This window comes from Macaca fascicularis, chromosome 19 (assembly GCF_037993035.2).
Source record: "Macaca fascicularis isolate 582-1 chromosome 19, T2T-MFA8v1.1".
Taxonomy (NCBI): Eukaryota; Metazoa; Chordata; class Mammalia; order Primates; family Cercopithecidae; genus Macaca; species Macaca fascicularis.
The window spans coordinates 41,071,247-41,090,780 of NC_088393.1; the positions used below are offsets into that span (position 1 = coordinate 41,071,247).

Sequence of the window (19,534 nt, forward strand, 5' to 3'; positions counted from 1 at the left end):
GTGCTCCACTAGAGTTAGGCATATGCTAGCCCAAGTCTGGCTTCTAGATCCATGGTTCCACCCACTGGTCATTTCCCCATTCCACAAATGTATAGTTGAAATAGACATATTAGTGGTTGTTATTATTCTTATATTCACTTTCTGACCCATAGAGTAAGAGCTTTGTAGTAGGACAGGCAAAGAAGAAACCTCCGAAACTGCCCTTTGACCCCATACCAAGATAATAAATAAAAAGCAAAAACAATATTGCATCCCGGGTTGGGGGTGGAGATAGCAGATATTGGTGCTACCCTTTAGGACCTAAAGGATACAAGAGTAGGGTCCTTGTTATATCTCCGTTGAAATAATTGATCTGACTCCTGCAAAAACCAGACAGAACCTGGAGATGACAGTGGAAATTCAGTGAAGTGGTAGGAAGCACAGCTGCTGTGCCACACGGGGCATCCTTGCTAGCGCAAATTATCGGGACCTCAGTACATGATATTTGGCTATTGATCTGAGAAATGCATTCCTTTCCACCCTTATCAGAGAATAGTTTACATTCAGTTGGAATGGATAACAGTACACATTTACAGTCTTGGCCCAGAAATATGTTAACTCTTCAGTCCTCTGTCCCATTATAGTTCAAAAACACCCGGATTATCCAGACATCCTGCAGAACATTGTATTTTTCTGCCATATCAATGACCTCATGCTAATCGGAATGGATAAGCAAGAAGTGGCTAGCACATTGTAGACCTTAGTGAGACCCATCCACCCCAGAGGGTGTGAGGTAAGCCCAGGAAAGTTTCAGGGTCCTGTCACATCAGTACAAATATTTGGAGCCCTTGTGGTCTACAGCATGCTAAGACATCCCAAGTAAAAGGCAAATAACGACATCTTGCACCTCCCTGCTCAAAGAAGGAAGCGCGATACTTCTAGGCCTTTTGGGGTTTTGGAGGCATTGTCCACGCACAGAAACACTCCCCAGACCACATCTGAGGATACAGGAAAAGCTGCCAGATTGGAGTCAGCCCAGAGCAGGACTGCAGTGCAAGAGGTACTAACTCCTGGACCATACGGCCCAGAGGACCATATGGTGGTCGAGGTGTCAGTACTGGGGAAAGACACCACATGGAGATTTTGGCTAGCCTCAGAGGAAGAATTACAACGCAGACTCTTAATGTTCTGGCACAAAGCCATTCCATGCAGAGAATTATAAACCTTTGGAAAAGCAGCTCCTACTATGCTCCAGGGCCTGGTATAGACAGAGTTTCTGTCTATGTCTATTAGTCTGTTTTCACACTGCTATGAAGAAATACCTGAGACTGGGTAATTTATAAAGGAAAGAGGTTTAAGTGACTCACAGTTCCACATGGCTGGCGGGGCCTCAGGAAACATACAATCATGGTGGAAGGGGAGGCAAACATGTCTTTCTTCACATGGCGGTATGAGAGAGAAGTGCCAAGCAAAGAAAATGCCCCTCATAAAACCATCAGATCTTACGAGAACTCAGTATCCCGAGAACAGCATGGAGGTAACCACCCTATGATTCAGTTACCCAGTGTTAGGTCCCTCCCACGACACGTGGGGATTATGGGAACCACAATTCAGGTTGAGGTTTGGGTGGGGATACAGCCAAACCATATCACTCTGCCCCTGGTCCCTCCCAAATCTCATGTCCTCACATTTCGAAACACAGTCATGCCTTTCCAACAGTCCTCCAAAGTCTTCAATCCAGCATTAACCCAAAAGACCAAATATAAAGTCTCATCTGAGACAAAGCAAGTCCCTTCTGCCTATGAGCCTGTAAAATCAAAAGCAAGTTAGTTACTTCCTAGATATGATGAGGGTACAGGCATTGGGTAAATACACCCATTGCAAATGGAAGACATTGACCAAAACAAAGGGGCTATAGGTCTCATGCAAGTCCAAAATCCAATAGGGCAGTCATTAAACTTAAAGTTCCAAAATGATCTCCTCTCATTCCATGTCTCACATCCAGGTCACGCTGATGTGAGAGGTGGGCTGCCGTGGCCTTGGGCAGCTCCACCCTTATGGCTTTGCAGGATACAGCCCCAGTCCTGGTACCAATTTACTGTGTTAGTTCATTTTTATACTGCTATGAAGGAAAGAGGTTAAATCGACTCACAGTTCCACATGGCTGGGGGTGCTTCAGGAAACTTACAATCGTGGCAGAAAGGGAAGCAAACACGCCTCTCTTCACATGGCAGCAGGAGAGAGAAGTGCCGAGCAAAGGGGAAAAAGCCTCTTATGAAACCATCAGATCCAGTGAGAACTCACTCATTATTACAAGAACAGCCTGGGGGTAACCGCCCCCTGATTCAATTACCTCCCAGTGGAACCTTCCTGTGACACATGGGGCTATGGGAACTACAATTCAAGATAAGATTTGGGTGGAGACACAGCCAAACCATATCACCGTGGGATCTCAGTGAAATTGCAGCCATAGCTGCCCGTCATGAGCTGGGTCCTGTCAGAACCACCAAGTCAAAAGGCCAAGTGAACTCAGCAGCCTCCTATCAAAAGATGGAAGTTGGCCAGATGCAGCACTCACACCTGTAATCCCAGCAGTCTGGGAGGCCGAGGCAGGAGGATCGCTTAAGGCCAAGAGTTTGAGATTGGTGTGAGCAACATAGCGAGACCACATTTCTAAAAATAAAAAGTCAAAAATCAGCCAGGTTTGGTGGTGCACACCTGCAGTCCCAGCTACTCAGGGAGGCTAAGGCAGGAGAATTGCTTGAGCCCAGGAGTTGGAGGCTGCAGTGAGCTATGATTGCATCACTGTGCTCTAGCCTGGGCAACAGAGTGAGATCTTGTCTCTATATAATAATAAGATAGAAGTGGTACACCCAGGATCAAGTGTGAGCAGGGTGGGAGGACACAAGTGAGCTATGTCAGCAGGGAGCCTGGGCCCATGAGATCCCCACTGCTGCACTGAGACCTCTTCCTCAGTTTACCTCTGAGGCCATATGGTGAGGGGTATGATCAGCTAATGAAAGAGGAAAAGGCTAGAGCTTGTTTCACAGATGTGTTGGCTTGTGCAGAAGCAGGTAAAAAGTGGACGGAGGCCTGGCATGGTGGCTCACACCTGTCATCCCAGCACTTTGGGAGGCTGAGGCAGGTGGATTGCTTGAACTCAGGAGTTTGAAACCACCCTGGGCAACATGGTGAAACCCTGTATCTACTAAAATACAAAAAAAAATTGGCCAGGCGTGGTGGCACATGCCTGTAATCCCAGCTACTCCGGAGGCTGAGGCGTGAGAATCACTTGAGCCCGGGAGGCGGAGGTTGCGGTGAGCCGAGATCGTGCCACTGCACTCCAGCTTGGGTGACAGAGTGAGACTCTGTCTCAAAAAAAAAAAAAAAAAAAAAAAAAAAAATGGGTGGTGACCAGGGTGCAGTGGTCACACCTGTAATCCCAGCACTTTAAGAGGCCAAGGCAGGAGGATTGCTTGAGGCTAGGAGTTAGGCAGGCCTGGGCAACACAGCAAGACCCCCATATCTTTTTTTTTTTTTTGGTAAATAAAAATTCAAAATAAAAGCTGATGGTGTCTGCACTGCAGCAGTGGATGGTGTGTGCACCACAGCTCCACCCAGGAGTGGCCTGGAAAGATGGTGGTAAAGTGAAATCCTTCCAACGGGTAGAGCTTTAGACACTGGTCATCCACTTTGGGGGAAAGGGAAATGGCCTCAGTTCAGAATACACATGGACTCATGGGCAGTGGCCAATGGCTTGACCAGATAGTCAGGAGCCTAGAAGGAGAAAGAGTAGAAGTTAGGAGACAAGGGGAAGTCATGTGGACGGGACTTGGCACAAAGTGTGGCCAAAGTCTGTCTCTCACATTAGCACTCATTGGAAGATGTACCAAGCAACCAAGTAGGCAGAACTACTTGGGCACGCAACATCAGCCAGCTTCTGTCATTGGCCTCTTCACGGCAGGTACAAAAGGCACACGCAAGGAGGACGTGGTGACAGGGATGGAGGCTATGCATGGGTCCAACAACAGGGGTGCCCACTCACCGTGGCTGATTTAGCTGCTGCTATTCCTGCTGCCAAATCTCCAATTCTCCAGCAACAGAGACCCACGCTAAGTCCCAAATGCAGCATCATTCCATGAGGACACCGGCCCGTCACTTGGTGGCAAGCCCATCACACTGGATCCCTTTCATCCTGGAAGGAGCAGTGATTCATTTCATCAGGAATAAACACAAAGTCTGAGGATGGGTTTGCCTTTCCTGCCCGCAGGGCCTGAGCCAGACCACAAACCCAAGGGCTTACAGAGTGTTTGATGCACAGCACGGCATCCCACGTGCCATTGCATCAGATAAAGGGACTCACTTTACAGAAAGGAGGTGTGAGGGTGGGCTGGTCATCTCATCCCTCCAAATCTGTCAATCTGATAAGCAATGGACGGGCCTGTTAAAAGCACAACTTTTTGCAAAGATGAGGTGCTGTTCTCCAGAGCAAAGTATGTACCTTAAATGAACAACAGGTGACATGGGTCTACCTGGGTGTGGTAGGCAGAATGATCACCCTCTTCCCCTAAAGAGATGTACATCCTGGCTCCCAGGACCCGTGGTTATGTAACCTTACGTGGCAAAGAGAACCATCTCCACAGGACGTGATGAAGTGAAGGATCTTGACGTGGGGAAATTATCCTGGATTACCTGGGGGTGAGGGGCAGCTAATGTAATCACAAGGGTTCTCCTAGCTGCAAGAGGAAGGCAGGAGAGTCACTGGGAGAGTGATGCAGTGTGAAACGGACTCGACCAGCCTTTGCTGGCTTTGAAGATGGAGGGAGCCATGAGTCACGGGAGCAACAGGCCCCCAGAAGCTGAGAAAGACAAGGAAATCGCTCCTCCCTGAAACCTCCAGAGGGAATGCAGCCCTACCTACACCTTAATTTCTACCCTGGAGACTCATGTTGGACTCTGACTTTCTGAGCTATCAGGTAATAGATTTATGTTGTTCCAACTCACCAGATCTGTAGTGGTTTCTTACAGCAGCAATAGGAAACCAATGCACTATGTCCTAGGTAAAATGGGTCTGGGGAAAAAAAGAGTAGATGCAAGAGGTCCTGCTTACCCTCATGCTCATCTGCCCACTTGAAGAATGCGTGCTTCTTATACCCACAACCCTGGGCTCTGAGGATTTGGAAATCCTGCTTCCCACATGAGCAATGCGTCTGTCGATGAACACAGCAAGAGTCCTGTGGACTTGTAAGCTGTGGATGCTGCCTGGACACTTTAGGCTCCTTGTGCTAAGACACCAGCAAGCAAGACGAGTTGCCCTCTTGGCAACTTAACTAAGTGACATCAGCCAGCTTTTGTCCTTGGCCTCTTCATAGCTGGTACAAAAAGCACACGCAAGGAGGACATGGTGAACAGGGATGGAGGCTGTGCATGGGTCCAACAGCATGGGCTCCCACTCAGCATGGCTGATCTAGCTGCTGCTGCTGCTGCTGCCAGATCTCTGATTCTCCAGCAGCAGAGAACGATGCTAAGTCCCAAATGCAGCACAATTCCATGAGGACACCCATCCATCACTTGGTGGCAAGCCCACCACACTGGATTCCTTTCATCCTGGAAGAAGTAGTGACTCATTTTGTCAGGAATAAACACATATTCTGAGTATAGGTTTGCTTTTCCTGCCACAGGACCTGAGCCAGACCATAAGCCCTGATCATCAGCAAGAAGGAGCATTTTTATTATACAGTGGAGCCGGGAGAAATCTATTTGGTGCCTGGTTAATCCACTTGGATGCTTTTCGGTACTCCCTTGCCCAATTTTGACAGTGAATGGGCAAGTGCAGCAACTCTGGTCTGAGAAGTGATGTTGGCCAGAGTCTCAGACCCCTCAAGGATGAAGATCTGGTTTCTCCACCAGGTAAGCCCCAGAGACCAGGTTGCTATTCACTGAGGGTGCAGGAGTCCTGAAGAGATAATAAGGAGGAGAGAAGATGAGTATCTACTGCTCCAAGACCAACTGTGATAGTGGAGACTGTAGTTAATCTTTTTATTTTTCTTTTTTTTTGGAGACAGAGTCTTGCTCTGTTGCCCAGGCTAGAGTGCAGTGGTACAATCTCGGTTCAGTGAAATCTCTGCGTCCTGGGTACAAGCAATTCTCCTGCCTCAGCTGGTATTACAGGCATGTGCCACCATGCCTGGCTAATTTTTGTATTTTTAGTAGAGACGTTGTCCAGGCTGGTCTTGAACTCCTGACCTCAAGTGATCCACCCACCTCAGCCTCCCAAAGTGCTGGGATTACAGGTGTGAGCCACTGCACCCAGCCAGCTGTATAATTGAATCTTCTTCTAAGTTCCCCCATGGAGAGGCACACCAGAATCCTGGAGGAGCCGCTCATCAACACATGAAAAGTTCATTAAAACATGGGTCCCAGGCATGCAAGAATTGGGCTGCATTGGACACTGCAATGCATCAGCCAGATCCCTTTTTAGTGATGAAGGGCATAGCCCCCTGGCTTCTGGGAGTAGTGCCTGCAAAGTCTTCAGCCATCAGTTCCCTTCAGGGAATGCCTCAGGTGAAGAGGAATGCCTCACACAAGATCATACTCCACATCCAATGACACATCCAACAATCAATGTGGGGACATAGAGGCCCAGCTCACTCACCGCAAATCGGGGGACAACTCCTTGTTGGGGCTTCTGTAAAGGCTGCATAAGAGCTCAACTTCTCCTTGTTCCCACTCCTTCCTTGCCCTTCCTTTTACAATTGGTTGATGCAAAACGCATTCCTACTCAACCTCCTACACGCTAACATCCACCTCAAAGTCTACTTCCCAGAGAGCTCTGTCTGCAACAGAGAATGAAGAAGCAGAGGCAGCAAGGCTAGAGAAGTAGGTATAGCAGTCCATGCATCCCATGTAGGACAGTGTTAACTTTATCATGAGAACAAGGGAAGCATTTGCAAGGTGGTGGTGGTGTTGTTGCTGTTGTTGTTTTGAGGCAGAGTCTCGCTCTGTCACCCAGGCTGGAGTGCGGTGGTGCAATCTCAGCTCATTGCAACCTCTGCCTCCTAGGCTCAAGCAATTGCTTCAGCCTCCCGAGTAGCTGTGATTACAGGTGTGCGCCACCATGCCCAACCAATGTTTTGTATTTTTAGTAGAGACAGGGTTTTGCCATGTTGGCCAGGCTGGTCTCGAACTCCTGGGCTCTGGTGAGCCACCCGCTTCGGCCTCCCAAAGTGCTAGGATTACAAGCATGAGCCACTGCACCCGACCCTTTGCAAGGCTTTAAGCAAGCAGTTGCATGATCTTTGGAAAAGATTTCTCTGACTTCCAGGGAGAAACAGACTGTCAGGGTGGGATTGAAAGCCAAGGCAGAGAAGGGACCCTGGAACTGACACCAGTTCTTGATGTTTCTGTCTCCTATTTTGCCGGCAAAGCAAGTTACATGGCCTTGTGTAGCTTCAGAGGAGGCAGGGAAGGACAATGCCACCACACAGCCCTCAAAGGAAGAGAGCTGGGAGTTCTTGGGCAGCACTTATCACTAACACGCTAAGGAAAGAGCACTAGAGGCAAAGGGGTGGCTGTCTGAGCCACATGTTGCTGAGGGGTCAGGTAGCTTGAGGGCTGAGAGCTATCCTTTGAATTAAGCTATACAAAGGTCCTAGGTCATGCACCATGCCTCTCGCCTGTAGTCCCAGCAATTTGGGAGGCCAAGGCAGGAGGATCACTTGAGATCAGGAGTTGAAGACTGGCCTGGGAAACATAGAGAAACCCCGTCTTTGCAAAATACAAATTTAAAATTGAGCAGGGTACTGTGGTATGTAACTGTACTCCTGGCTAATCAGGAGGCTGAGGCAGGAGGATTGTTTAAGCCTGGGAGGTCAAGGCTGCAGCGATCTATGATTGCATCCTGGCACTCCAGCCTGGGCAACAGAGCAAGACCTTGTCCCTAAAAAAATAATAATTTTTTTAAAGGATAAAGGGGCCAGGCACAGTGACTCACACCTGTAATCCCAGCACTTTGGGAGGCCAAGGCAGATCACGAAGTCAGGAGTTCGAGACCAGCCTGGTCAACGTGGTAAAACTCCATCTCTACTAAAAATACAAAAATACAAAAATTAGACAGGTGTGGTGGCATGTGCCTGTAATCCCAGCTACTCGGGAGGCTGAGGCAGAAGAATTGCTTGAACCTGAGAGGTGGAGTTTGCAGCAAGCTGAGATCGCGCCAATGCACTCCAGCCTGGGTGACAGAGCGAGACCTCCATCTCAAAAAAAAGGATAAAGGTCTCTGATGACCTGACAGAGCAGTATTTGGAGACCTTAAGGGAACAAAGGTCAGATGGCAGACTGGAATTGGCTGGGGAGGAACTGGGAGGTGGACAGAAGATGAGAAGTGTCCCCTGGGAGGGGTGGAGGGAGACAGGGAAGAGGCTGGAAGCAGAGGCCACGAAAGGTTAAAGTTTCGTTTGTGGTTTTTAGTGGGAGGTAACTTGAAAATATTTGATGGTCACTGGAAAGGAGCCACTGAAAGAGAGAGGCTGGCTGGGTGCAGTGGCTCATGTCTGTAATCCCAGTGCTTTGGGAGGCAGAGGCAGGAGGATAGCTTGAGGCCAGGAGTTGGAGACCAGCCTGGATAACACAGTGAGACCCTGTCTCTACAAAATATTTTTAAAATTAAAAAACAAAGAGAGGCCGGGTGCAGTGGCTCATGCCTGTAATCCCAACACTTTGGGAGGCCAAGGCGGGTGGATCACCTGAGGTCAGGAGTTTGAGACCAGCCTGGCCAACATAGTGAAACTTCATCTCTACTAAAAATACAAAAATCAGTTGGGTGTGGTGGTGTGTGCCTGTAATCCCAGCTACTTGGGAGGCTGAGGTAGGAGAATCACTTGAACTCAGGAGGCAGAGGCTGCAGTGAGCCGAGATTACGCCAATGCATTCCAGCCTGGGTGACAGAGTGAGACTCCATCTCAAAAACAAAAAACAACAAACCAACCAAAAAAAAAAGGGAGAGATGAATTATGCAAGAGAAAGAAAAGATGATCAACAGGGTTAGAGGTCATACGGTCTGTATATATTGGCATCCCTGGGACCCTGAAATTTGCTGCCTATACTGTCCTGAGTATGCAGCTAGGGCCTTTGTGGATCTCTTCCTTAGGGCCACTGGCCTGAGCGGGGACAGCATCCACTAGTGTGTGCACCCCAGGCTCGAGAGGTGGTCAAGGGTGGCTGGTTGGGGGCATGTAGAAAGAGCCTGAATGTGCAAGCTAGGGCCATGCACATGTGTACACACAAGGCCTCCACAGTGGGGTGAAGCCGGGGCCAATGAATTACCCTTTCTGAGTTTCAATTTTCCATTCGTAAAAAACTGAGGAAACCCCCTGTCTCCCACAGGGCTGCTGAGGGATAGAGGGATGATATAGACAGATACAAAAATACATAACTATAGGTATCATATGAACATATAAGAGATAGATGAATAAAGTGTATATGACAGAGAGGATACTTGGGGTTAATAAATGGCACTACTATTTGTGACTCCTTCCTTCCCACTATGTATTCTCTCTTTTTTTTTTTTTTTGAGACAGGGTCTCACTCTGTTGCCCAGACTGGGGTGCAGTGGTGTGATCACAGTTCACTGAAGCCTTGACCTCCTGGGTTCAAACAATCCTGCCTTTCAGTCCCCAAAGTAGCTGGGACTACAGGCGTGAACCATCACATCTGACTAATTTTATTTTATTTTTAAAATGGAGTCTTGCTCTGTTACCCATGGTGGAGTGCAGTGGTATAATCTTGGCTTATTGCAACCTCTACCTCCCAGGTTCAAGCAATTCTCTTGCCTCAGTCTCCCAAGTAGCTGGGATTACAGGTGCCCGCTCCTATGCCTGGCTAATTTTTTTTTTTTTTTTTTTTGAGATGGAATCTCACTCTGTTGTCCAGACTGGAGTGCAGTGGCTAGCTCTTGGCTCACTGGAAGCTCCGCCTCCCAGGTTCACACCATTCTCCTGCCTCAGCCTCCTGAGTAGCTGGGACTACAGGTGCCCGCCACCATGCCTGGCTAATTTTTTTTCTGTTTTTTTTTTTTTAGTAGAGACGTGGTTTCACCGTGTTAGCCAGGATGGTCTCAAGCTTCTGACCTTGGCCTCCCAAAGTGCTGGGATTACAGGTGTGAGCCACCACACCCGGCTATGCCTGGCTAATTTTTGTATTTTTAGTAGAGATGAGGTTTCACTATCATGGCCAGGCTGATCTCGAACTCCTGACCTCAAGTGATCCACCTGCCTCAGCCTCCCAAAGTGTTGGGATTACAGGCGTGAGCCACCACTCTCGGCCCTACCATATATCCTTACTAGCTTTATGATGGCACTCAGGGGAGCTGGATCCCTTTTCTCTTCCTGCCTCTCTAGAGAGGGTTCAGCCTGGTCGGGGGGATAGCCTGCTAGAATTGGGACTGGTTGGCCGGGACTTTGTGGTCACTTAGGTCCAGAAAAGCATATTGTGGGGACAGGCACCAGGTTTTAAGGACATCGTTAAATAGCTCACAAGGCAGACCTTGGCTGCGTGTCTTCTAACACAAAATGGCTCAGCTCAATGAGTCCTAAGAAATAATTAGCCCTCCTTAAGTCATTCCTAGAGCTCTTCAATAGCAGCCAAACTATACACATGAACCAACCCCTCCAAACAGCGTGGCTATGCAGCAGGTCAAAAGAGAAATGCATGTTGGACTTACCATTGGGCTGTGGGGGGAGCTGCTTCACCTCCCTGGGCCTCGGTTTCTCCATGTATGGAAACGGCCAGTGATATGGTCTGGATCTATGACCCCACCAAAACTCATGTTGAATTGTAATCCCCAGTGTTTGGCCAGGAGCGGTGGCTCACGCCTGTAATCCCAGCACTTTGGGAGGCCGAGGCGGGCGGATCACAAGGTCAGGAGATCGAGACCATCCTGGCTAACATGATGAAACCCCCATCTCTACTAAAAATACAAAAAATTAGCCGGGCGAGATGGTGGGTGCCTGTAGTCCCAGCTACTCGGGAGGCTGAGGCAGGAGAATGGCATGAACCCCAGAGGCGGAGCTTGCAGTGAGCCGAGATCGCACCACTGCACTCCAGCCTGGACGACAGAGCAAGACTCCATCTCAAAAAAAAAAAAAAAAAAAAATCCCCAGTGTTGGAAGTGAGGCCTGGTGGGAGGTAATTGGATCACAGGGGTGGTTTCTCATGAATGGTTTAGCACCATTTCTTGATGCTGTTCTTGTGATAGTGAGTTCTCCGGAGATCTGGTTGTTTAAAAGTTCATAGCACCTTTCCCCCTCACTCTCTTGCTGCTCCTCCAGCCATGTGATGTGCCTGCTTCCCCTTCACCTTCTGCCATGATTGTAAGTTTCCTGAGGTCTCCCCAGCCATGCTTCCTGTACAGACTGCAGAACTGTGGGCCAATGAAACATCTTTTCTGTATAAATTACCCAGTCTCAGGTATTTCTTTATAGCAATGCAAGAACAGACTAATACAGCCAGCTCTTCCCAAGCCAGCACATTCCAGTACCCCACTCCAAGGAACCCAAGAATTCCAGACCGAACCTAGTCTTCCAGGTCATTATGAAGGTATATTTGTCAAGGTGGGAGAATACAATGTATGTTATTAAACAGTTGCTAGCTCGATTTATACCCTTTAGGTATTTAGACATATCATATGTGGATCTCTATTTATCCTCTTCCTCTCAGCCCTGAAGTGTTAGGGTTGGGCCAAGACATGTAATACATACACATATATAATTTTATATAATATCTATAGTATATATAACATATTATATATATTATATAATTATAAATAATAGAGTAACGTGTATATCATCCCAGTCTAATTTGTGTATGGATGTGTATATACACACACACGCACACACAGATATAGTTTATAGTAGTCAGCTATTGCCATGTGACAAAGACACACGCAATTTCAGCGGCATACAGTGATAAGCACGAATTTCTCCTGTGTCTGTGGGAGGCTTATGCAACCCCACCCTGTGTATCTCACTCTGTGGCTCCAGTCTGCAGCTGCCTGGAGCTTATTCTTATGGCCACTGCAGAAACTCCAAGTCCAGCCACAGAGGCACACTTTAAGCCTCTGCGTAGTCACTACCTGCTAACTCCCCCTTAGTGAAGCCCAGTATCAGGGTGTGGAGAAGTTATTTCTGCCAACCACGAAGCTGTGGCAAGGGTGTAGTTGTCTCTAGGTACCACAGGGCAGGGAAAAATTGCAATCAATAATTTAACCTATCACACATACCAAACAGAGGTTCCCTAGGAAGAAGAAAATGAGATTGCCAGGGTGTGGGGGATTAATTTGTAATTAGTTCTAATTACTAAAAGAATCGATGTTTTAATTTTTTACAACGTATCTGTATTCCCATATTCTTTCTGTAATAAAGCAAAAATCAGAAGCCCTCAATTCTCCCCAATTCCAGTTAAAATCCTAATAAATACAATTGTTACGAGTTGATTTCTTTGGAAGACTGCCTAGCCATTTTGAAAAATAAATTCTTTTTTAGATGCAGACCTCAAGCCATAGACACGAGTTAATTCCAAAAGGATGAGAGACCTAGATGTAAAAACAGAACTGTAAAAATTCAGAGGGCGATAATATTATGAAATACATCAAGATGCTTTTTCTTTTTTGCACTTCCTTGGGTGACCTTCTAGCTTTTCAGCCAGAGGCTTGCATTGCCTGGAGGTGGTGGGGGATGGAGGGAGGGAGATGAGAACGAGGGAGGGAGGGAGGAGGGAATGGGGAGGAGGAGAAGAGAGAGAGGACAGGGAAGGGAGGAGGGAGAGAAGGGTGACAGGGAGCTGGTTGAGGGAGGGGACACAGAGCAGGAGACAGAGGCCCCATGTGGATCAAAGGAGTGACAAGGGAGGGCGCCTCCCATGCTCAGTGATGTGAGAACAGCAAGAGGCAACAAACAAGATACAAAAGGATACATACTTCCATCCCATTCATGTACAAGTTTAAAACCTACACAAATATAACCATTGTTTATGAACACATTCCAATGTTGCAAAAAGTATAAAAGGGTGCACAGGAGGGATACAACTGGCTGGGGAAGAAGGGAGGGGTTTAACACATCTGTATCATTTCGTATTGTTTTTTAAAGAGGAATCTGAAGCAAATATTCAAAACAGTTTGTTACATCTGGGTGTCTGTTACATTATTTTTTTACATTTTGAAATGCATGCATGATAGAGGAAAGGCAGGCTGTGAATCGGTATGAACAGATTGATCCCATATTTTAAAAGCACACATGTGAGTGCATGTGTGCATGTCTGTGTGCTCAGGTGTTACGTACGTGTGTCTTTTTGCCTGTAGTTCTGTGCACGTCTGTGTCTGTAGACTGTGTGTGGGGGTGTGGTATGGGTACGTGTGTGTCCCTTTGTGTCGCTTGTGTGTGTGTGCATGTGTCTGCTTATCTGTGCAACTATATGTCTGTGTCTCTGCATATTTGTTAGTATGTGTGTCCATGTCTGTGTCTGTGCAATTGTGTCTATAGTTGTGTTTCTGTATATGTGTCTTTGATTGTATTTGCATGTTTTTTTGTTTGTTTGTTTGTTTGTTTTTGAGACATAGTCTCACTCTGTCATCCAGGCTGGAGTGCAGTGGAGAGATCTTGGCTCACTGCAACGTCCACCTCCTGGGTTCAAGCAATTCTCCTGACTCAGCCTACCCGGTAGCCAGGATTACAGGTGCCCACCACCATGCCCAGCTAATTTTTGTATTTTTAGTAGAGACGGGGTTTTGCTATGTTGGCCAGGCTGGTCTCGAACTCCTGACCTCAAGTGATCTGCCCTCCTCAGCCTTCCAAAGTGCTGGGATTACAGGCATCAGCCACCACACCCGGTCATTGTATGTGTGTATCTGTGTGAGTCTGCATAGTTGTGTGTCCGTGTGTGCCTGCACACCTGTGTGTATATAAATAGAAAAAAAACTAGATGGACAAACATCAAATCATTGACACAGTTCTTTTGGGAAGGGGAGAAAGAGGATTTTTGTTTCCCTTTTGTACATTTCATGGTGATTCATTATTTTTTGATGATGACGATGTATTTATTCTTTATTTAAATTTTTTAATACTTTTTTAAAAGTACACGGAGGCCGGGCGCGGTGGCTCACACCTGAAATCCCAGCACTTTGAGATGCTGAGGCAGGCGGGTCACTTGGGCTCAGGAGTTTGAGACCAGCCTGGCCAACATGGTGAAACCCCGTCTCTACTAAAAATACAAAAATTAGCTGGGCGTCGTGGCGCAGACCTATAATCCTAGCTACTCAGGAGGCTGAGGCCCGAGAAACACTTGAACCCGGGAAGTGGAGGCTGCACTGAGCTGAGATTGTACCACTGCACTCCAGCCTGGGGGGAGAGTGAGACTCTGTCTCAAAAAATAAAAATAAAATAAAAGACAGTACACAGTTTCACAGCTTGAAAAATAAGAATTTACCAGCCGATTCTGCACTCTGCTCTGGGGCTCCTCCTTTGAGCTATACTTTGCTTTGCCTCCCAGGCCTGGATCATCCATCCCACCCACCCCCAAGGGCCCTGGGGACAGAGGATCCTGGGACACTTCCTGGCCCAACCCCAGGGGCACAGCCCAAAGCAATCATGTCATTTCTCTGGAGTCTCGTATTTTATCTTTAAACGTTAGGCAGATTTTACGTTCTCCCCTGTAATGTACACATTTGTCTTGCTGACTTGTTTGTCAATTCTGTAGTCAAGGGGGCACTCAAATGGACTCCACTGGGCATGTGTCTGTAAACCCAGCACTTTGGGAAGAGAAGGCAGGAGGATCGCTTGAGGTCAGGTGTTTGAAACCAGTTTGGGCAACATAGCAAGACCCCAACTCTACTAAAGGTTTTTTTTTTTTTTTTTTTTTTTAAATGGAGTTTTGCTCTTGTTGCCCAGGCTGGAGTGCAATGGCACAATCTCGGCTCTCTGCAGCCTCTGTCTCCCGGGTTCAAGCAATTCTCCTGCCTCAGCCTCCCGAGTAGCTGGGATTACAGGCACCCGCCACCACGTCCAGCTAATTTTTTGTATTTTTAGTAGAGATGGGGTTTTGCCACGTTGGCCAGGGCGGTCTCGAACTTTTGGTATCAGGTGATCTGCCTGTCTCGGCCTCCCAATATGCTGGGATTACAGGCATGAGCCTGGCCTACTAAACATTTTTAAATTGGCCCCTGATGTGGTGGTGCACGCTTACAGTCCCAGCTACTCAGGCGGCTGAAGTGGGAGGATTGCTTGAGCCCAGGAGTTTGAGGCTACAGGGAGCTATCATCGTGCTGCTGCACTCCAGCCTGGGCAAGGGAGTCAGCCCCGTCCTCTTAAAAAACAAAAAAGGTGAAAGGGGACTCTGCTGTACTCACCTTCCCGTGCTCCTGTGCACCTCTTGTGGGTGGGCTCTGGGCAACAGTACCTGAGCAGGGGTGGAGCTGAAACCATGGCTTGATGGGATCTAGGTTGGAAGAGGAAACGAGCCATCAGCTCTAAACAACAGCTCCGACCTACAGAGCGCTCGCTCTGGCTGGGCTGAGTGCTTTGCTTTGCTGTGTTCTCCCATTTAATTCTTCCAGCAACCCCACCCATTAGGTCCTATCTCTGTTCCCACACTACACAGGACGACACTGAGACTGGAGAGGCAAAGCCCAAGGTCACCCAGCTGCACTCAGATTGTCAATTTCATGCCCTGCACAGACTGCGTACTACAGGGCAGGCCCAAGGAGAAGGAATTGCCTGTCACATGGAAGGGGCTCCACGTACTGGGCTTGGGTCCAAGGAAGGAGAGCCCTGGGTTTCTGACTGAACAAAGGCCACTCTCCTCATGATCTAAACTTTTTTCACGGGAAAAACTCCCTTGGACCCTTGCAAATGTATCTGCAGAGCCTCAGGTGGTCACTTGGAGCCAGAGTGGCAGCCACACACAGTCACTTGGGGAAGGACTCTATGGAAAGCCATTCTCCCAAGGATCCAGTCTGGGCTTATATTGATTGAGAAAAGTGGAGGACTCCCCCCACCTCCCTGGAGAGGGCCTCCCTGGCATCCCTTGACTGCAGCAGCCTAATATGTTCCAACAATTTTTTTTTTTTTTTTGAGACAGAGTCTGGCTCAGTCGCCCAGGCTGCAGTGCAGTGGCCCGATCTCGGCTCACTGTAAGCTCCGCTTCCCGGGTTCACGCCATTCTCCTACCTCAGCCTCACGAGTAGCTGGGACTACAGGCGCCCGCCCACGCCCGGCTAATTTTTTGTAGTTTTAGTAGAGACCGGGTTTCACCGTGTTAGCCAGGATGGTCTGGATCTCCCGACCTCATGATCCGCCCGCCTCGGCCTCCCAAAGTGCTGGGATTACAGGCGTGAGCCACCGCGCCCGGCCTCAACAATCGTTTCAGCGCTGTTGCACTGAAGGGCTACGGGTCCCTCGGAATGCTCTTGAACTCTCCCCAGTGTCAGGCCAGCTCAGGGTCCCGTGCTTAAACATTCAGGGGTCCAGCCCTTAACACAGAATCCATCCTCTCATCCCCACCCCCGACCCCCGCCCCCAGGGAAAGTCTGACTTTGCCCAGTACCCACTTCCTTCCCAGGGTTCAGGTCAGCAGTCCCATTGGCTTGCAACTTGGCATGTGACCCAGTTTTAGCCAATAGGACGTGACAAGGAGGCCTGTGGGAGCCACTAGGAGAATTCCCTTGTTCTCAGTAGGCGTCCAGGCAGGTGTGAAGCATTGAGCTCTGTTTATCTTGAGACCACAGAAGCGCCGGCATGAGAACAGGCCAACGTGCTGAGGATGGCAGAGGAAAGTTGGGGAGTCCTGGTCCTTGAATAGTATCACAATCCACTGATTCACCTCTGGGCGCATTCTGTGAATCAGGTGTTCTATCATGAAGCTCTTCTGTTGCAGCCTTTGTTACTTGCATCCAAATCCATATAGCATTTGAGAATTTGATGGAAAAGGCTCAAATGCAGTTTTGAACAATTTAGGGGGCGGCTGGCTCCCCCACAGGCTGCAACAGTGCCAGTCAACTCTTAATGATAGAGCAAGTTCTGATTGGACTCACGTCCGATATCATCTCTTGAACCACGGTAATGAAACAGGATGTACTCCATGAGATATTTCAATATGTTCTCAGTCCAAATTCTACATCTTTCAATTAAAAAATGCATCACCATTGCATTATATACCACAGATCATTAAATACCTGTCACTGTCCATATCCAAGTCTCCCAGTGGAAGAGATGGCTGACATTTAGCTAGGAACTTTTAAAACACTTGAGAATAAATTATGACCCAAACTTACTGTTCTTAATGACACGTATAAAGTTCAGCTCTTAAATAAAAGGATTCAGGAATACAGAAACAAAGTCCCCAGCCATATTAAGGAAATAAAAGTCGTCCAAAATGGTCAGTTCTTGTTTCCACTAAATTGTACATTTTTATTATAGTTGGTATAAAGTGAAACTTAAAAAAAAAAAGTAGGAATTTAAAATAAAGTAGAATATCCTATTTTCAGGGTCATCAGTACCATGGTGAGATTTGTCTCTTAAACAATGACACTTAGTATCTCTGTAGTTCCACGAATACTTTTGAAGTGTCATATTAAAACCAATCTCATGGCCTTGAGGCAAAGAGAAGCAATTAGTCTTGGAGTTGTGAATAAATAAAAATCCATTTATACACCCGTCCTTGACATGTACCTTGCAAATCTTAGAAACTTCATCTAGTGGGAAAAGAAATGCTAAATCATGAATACCAATACTAATCACATTGCCATGTGGCTTCCTAAAACAGTTTTGCTTATACCCATCTTTCAAGTATTAATTTATATGTATATATTCACCCATATTGAACACAAAACAAAGGCGTTCCCGCAAGCCACCTAGGATGAGGGACAAAAGAGGTGTGAGGGGCGCTGGGGGCCACAGGGGCCTTGACAAGCGGATTTTCAGTGAGTCCCTGATCATCCAACAGAAGCCTGCTCCATTTTCCCTCATTCCATCCTCCTCAAAGGCCTGGTGCTGGGAAGGACTTTTCTGTCCATGAAGCTGGGGGTACCCACACACACAACCTCCTCCGACGGTGATTCTAGCCAGCATTTAAGGGTGATCTCAGGAGATCAAAGTATTTGAATACTTGCTTCATTTTCTATTTGGGTCTGGTCCCTCAATGCTGAGTGGGATGTGCGTTGATGGAGGGCTTTGCTGTTCCTATGTCGTGCTTGGGACAGTCGGCCACAGAGCTGGGCCGACCTCTCGGGCCGGGCCTGGCCAGGGTGCCGAGCGCGCAGAGAGAGCGCTGCTGAGCCGAAGCTGGGAGCTGGAAGCCCGGGGGTACCGGGGCGTGGGGAGCAGAGTGGGCAGCCCTTGGGCCTCGCGGGAGCCCCTCCCAACCCCTGCACAGATCCCTGACCTACTTCCAGGGCCTCTTTCTGTTACAGGAGCAGCTCAAAATCCATAAATTAAGGAAATTAACTGATGGGGCCTGCGGCATCTTTGTAAGCTATTTAAATCTATAAATTTACAACATCTTCTGCATATATCAAGTAATTGAACTAACTGCAGGGATGTAACTTTAATGAGAAAATTTCCCCCTTTCTCCTGTAGTTCGAGTTCGAAGATAAATAAATAAATAAAACCTTCCCTTAGGAGGAAAGTTTCGGCTGATTCCCGTGTGGAGAAGTTACGGAAGTGCGGTCCGGACGCTCTCTCCACGCGCACGAGGTCCTCTAGTCGAGGGAGAAAGGCCCCCCACCCACTTCACCTTCCTCCCACTGGCACCCCGAGTTCCCCTCACCCCAACTCCAGGCCGACCCCGAGCGCACCCCCACCCCGGGAGTGCGGCCGCTAGGGGGCGCCCAGGACCGGCCGGAGCTCGGGGTCGGGGCCCAGGCGCCGTTCCGGCCCGAGCGCACCCGCCCCGCGGCCTCAGCCGGTCTCCGGCCCGGGAGTCCCGGGAGCCAGGCGGGGGCGCAGCGCCGGCCGGGCGCGCGCTCCGTTTCCTAGGAGCGGGGAAATGATCGCGGAGGAGGAGGAGGAGGCACGGGCGGGGCGCAAGGGAAACCGGAGAAAGAGGAAGGGGAGGAGGAGTGGGAGTCGGAGAAGAGGAGGAAGGGGCGGCCGAAGTGGAGACCTGGGAGGGGCGCCCGGGGCGCGGACCTCGGCCGCTGGGAGTCTTGGCCGCCGCCGTCTCCATCGCGCCGCGCGCGTAAAGGAAATGGCGCGTCTTGCCGCGAGCGGTCGGCCCGGTGCCCCCGCGCGTCCCTCCCCCGCGGTGGCCGACCGCGTGTCCGCAGACGTCACCGGAGAGGGGCAGAGGGGCAGGGACCCTGGGAGGGCGGCCGGGGAGCGGGGGAGGGGCTGCCTGGCCCCCGGCTCCGCTCCAGCCCGGGCCGACTCGCAGCCCAGTTTCTTCCCAAGTCCCGCCCCCAGCCCCGGGCGCCGCGGCGGCGGCTGCTCTCCCCTTTGTAACCGAGGAGTCAAGAAATGTGAGAAACGTGCCCTGTGTTACTTATTTGGGAGCCGAAAATTTATGCCCA

At 48.9% G+C, this 19,534-nt stretch overlaps 1 long non-coding RNA gene across 3 annotated transcripts; it reads right to left on the minus strand.

Moving 5' to 3' along the window:
- Nucleotides 1-653: 653 nt before the first annotated feature.
- LOC135968661 (uncharacterized) lies at nt 654-19,210 on the minus strand. Of its 3 annotated transcripts, none has more exons than XR_012427421.1 (5): nt 19,155-19,210; nt 15,377-15,465; nt 5,090-5,935; nt 4,025-4,174; nt 654-3,756 (listed from the first exon to the last, which is right to left on the minus strand). It is a non-coding gene; the product is annotated as an uncharacterized lncRNA (long non-coding RNA). The 3 variants fall into 3 exon arrangements; XR_010583585.2 differs by having other exon boundaries at nt 19,129-19,210; XR_012427422.1 differs by lacking the exon at nt 5,090-5,935 and having other exon boundaries at nt 19,129-19,210.
- Between the last annotated feature and the right edge of the window lie 324 nt (nt 19,211-19,534).